Source organism: Arachis ipaensis, chromosome B03 (assembly GCF_000816755.2).
Source record: "Arachis ipaensis cultivar K30076 chromosome B03, Araip1.1, whole genome shotgun sequence".
Classification (NCBI taxonomy): Eukaryota; Viridiplantae; Streptophyta; class Magnoliopsida; order Fabales; family Fabaceae; genus Arachis; species Arachis ipaensis.
This window is the reverse complement of record NC_029787.2, coordinates 51,674,197-51,677,978: the sequence shown is the minus strand read 5'-3', so window position 1 is coordinate 51,677,978 and position 3,782 is coordinate 51,674,197.

Here is a 3,782-nt window from a genome sequence, read left to right as displayed (position 1 = left end):
TTGGACAAAATATATAATAAACATAGATAAATAAATATACAAATATGTATAATATAAATTATATAATCATATAATTCTTAAATATAATTTAACTTTAATATATATAATTTAATTTTATACACATCAGGATAATAATAATCATACTAATTGTCTTCAATAATAATAATAATAATATAATAGTGCAATTTATATTTTAATTCTACAAATACAGTTATACATCACTAATTGCATACAAAACCTAATAATAACCATACTATTTGACATCAAATTTAATTATTTATATCATAAAGTTACTGTATAATTATCTAAACTACATACTTGCATTAAAGTTTTCAGGATACTCTGGTGCATGCATAGCCTCCAGATCCAATGCACGCATAAAAGATGGCTCTTCGAATGGTTGCTGATTTGCTAGTGAATTTGTCACTTCCGCCACATCTATCTCCATGATGTCATCAACTTCATCATCGTCTTCGTTTGGCTGAACAACCTCATAGTTGCTTTCGAACTCTTCCTCGCTGTCACTATTGTAATCTCTCCATTCGATATTTCGATCAGCTTCAGATTGTTGGAACTCAATGTACAGCTCGATAAATGACACTTGTGATCGACTTTCGAAGTAGACTGAAAATATCTCTTGCATGCTCCCTTCATTTGTGACATACTTCGTCTGGAAATGAACAAATCCACCAAATACTAATACAGGATACCGATATAAAATACTCGATATCATCTTCGGTATATGCGGATCTATTCTTTCGCAAATAACACCTTTTAGTTCTTCAAATGGTATTGTAAAAGGAACAATAACATCACATGGATTCTCGTATACAAATCTTACTCCCTCAGGTGTTTATAATAATATCTGACCATGATAATATAATTTTAACATAACTCTATCCTCCATTTTTTTTCAAAACAATGTCTCTCCTCTCAACATTAGTTCAAAGCTGCAAAAATAAAAAAGAAACAAACTGAACACAGGCTTAGAACGAAGAAGGAGAAGATTAATTGAAGAAGACGAAGTGTGTGGGGGGAGTATATATATATTACAAATCTGACCCTCAGTTTTCAATTTTAATGAATTAAAGTTTTTTTTAAATTCAAAAAACTGACCTACAGATTTCAATTTTGCATTTCATAAATTTTTTTTAATTCAAAACTTACCTTCCGATTTGCTTTCTTCTATTAAAAAAAAACCTAAATCCACACAAATCGGAGGCACCGATATGTTCACTCCTTAATTTGAATTTTACATTACTAAAATCTGAGCCTAAGTTTTCTAACCCCCTACAAAACTGAGGCTCCGATTTATATTTTTCAATTTAAAAAAAATCAACTTCATATCTTTCAAAAACACACCAGGTTTTCATATCCAAGCATAACACATATTTCAAATTCATAACTAAATAAATGAGCCTATTAAAGATCCACTGAAAATCCCCTCTAGTCTCTATTTCCACATTCCTTAAATAATGTTGAAAGTTAAATCACTTTTAACTTGTGTCCGCATTTTTTACCAAAAAAGAAGCTTCGTATTGTACTTGTTACATATAAAAGAGAAAGTCTTGCAAATAGTTTGCCTTCTTGAGCATGCTCATTTTTAAACGTTAGAAACTATAATACTTTTCTGAAGTAATTGATTTTTTTTCCTGTCACCATTTTGCAAGTGGAAGCGGGACAATTGACTTTTTGAGGTGTGCAATCTTGGTTTTGAGGTAGTTATATGGTACTCAACTTAGCTTTTGAGGTTATGTACACTGATATTTTAATTTTCTCAGTTGATAAGTTATCTGATTTGCTTTTATTACTCAAGAAAAAGTTTCTTAATCCATCAACACACTTGAGTAAACATTAGATGATACACTAATAAAATTATGTCATCAAAATATATTCTGAGATGTCGTGGAGCTAATATTAATGTCGTGTACTTAGAAGATCCAGGACTGCCAGCCTTTTGCTTGTGATCCTTTTCCTCATTAATCTCATGTTACTTGCCTTTTTCCCCTAATTTAACTCTAAAGCACTAACAAGTATATCAAGACACCAAGCAAATAATCAAATATTAATCATATTCAATTCAAGAACAAAAGTCATATAATTTGTCTTTAATTAAATTTAGGAAGAAATTACAAAAGTAAGCACTACTTGACCTAAAAAATTCTAGAGAAGTTGAATCAAATTCCGTAATATCCATGCAATTCAATTCTCAATTTTGGATCTATCAAGAAAAAGTGTATTTACTACTTAGTCCAGAATGTTTTTTGTAAATCACTTTTCAAAAATATTATTCTGGTATTTCTTGTAAGTTTCTATTTTTCCTTTCAACGACCTATTTTATTGAGGTGTTTTAGAAATTGAGAAGTTGTGAGAAATCTCATTTTCTTTGCAAAGTATTTCAAAATCTAAAAATTTACACACTTACCACCATGATCAAATCTTATAGGTTGAGATTGTAAGATTCTTTTCGTTCTAAATTTTCTTAGCAAATTTAGCAAACTTTTCGAATACATTATCTTTAGAAGCCAAGAAAATAACCCATCTGTATCTTCAGTAATCATCGACAATCATAAAGATGTATCTTTTACCATTAGACTTACAGTCTTAGCGAAATCAAATTCATCAAGATGTAAAACCTCAAGAGGCCTTAATAATTTGGACAAACATTTATACTTTTCAAAGATTTTTTAGTCTATTTCCTTTTTTCACAAAATTCATAGGTTGAATTTTTTTCAAAAGAGACATCTAAAAGACCTTTCACAAGTTTTTCTTAGATAACTCAGAAATGAGTGTCATGTATGCTTGATCAAATTTTTGTATGCCACAACCACTTGTTATCTATTCTCTGAAATGTCAGAAAAGAAGAACCAATTGCTTTGGTGATCAATCACACTAAAGAACATCAAATACAACTCAATAACTTTGGTCACATTACTAACTTATCCTTAAAACACTAACAAACATGTCAAGACACCAAGTGGATAATCATGATTTAACTATATTTAAATTATGGGTAAGAAACTATGTAATGTATAACTAATTACAATTAGAAAAGAAAATCACAAATGTAAGTAATTCAACTAAAAGCGTATAAAGAAATTGAATAGAATCACCTAAAACCTATACAATTTAATACACAAAATTGAGTTCTATCAATTACTAATATTAGTGACTTTGCCTTGGGCTCATCAACAAACTTGACTAAGCCACTGCTTTTGAGCCTAAAGCTATTAAAGTACTTCTTCTCATTTGTCACATGTGTCTTGAGCATCATTGTTCATACACCATTTCTACTCTTTTGGTGTTTGCATCTTTAGGCAGATTTACAAAAATTTTGTTTAACTTAGATACATACACTTTCTTGGATCCTTTGAAATTAGCGACAAGAATCTCGAGGTATCTTAGAATATTTTTGAAATTCTGACATCTTTGCATTCTTCTTTTTAATCCAAAGCAGTACTTGATATCGCGTTCTTTCTTACAATAACACGACAAAAATGTTTAGTTTTTAGTTTCTTTTCAACTTTTGTCTTAATATGTGTAATCCAATTTTCATAAAATATGATCTTTTATTACCAAATATTATTTTCATATTGTTGGAACCATTAACCATCCTTTCTAAGTCAAATTTAAAAGCCTTACTATTTTTGACAAATTTAAAAATTTTCTTTTCATAAATCAAATTTTCTTTACGATGAACCTTTCGAGATTCCTCAAACTGAGTATTGAAGGATATGTTTATTTTCTAAAGGTTTTGTTCGCATTTCTCATATTTTTATCTA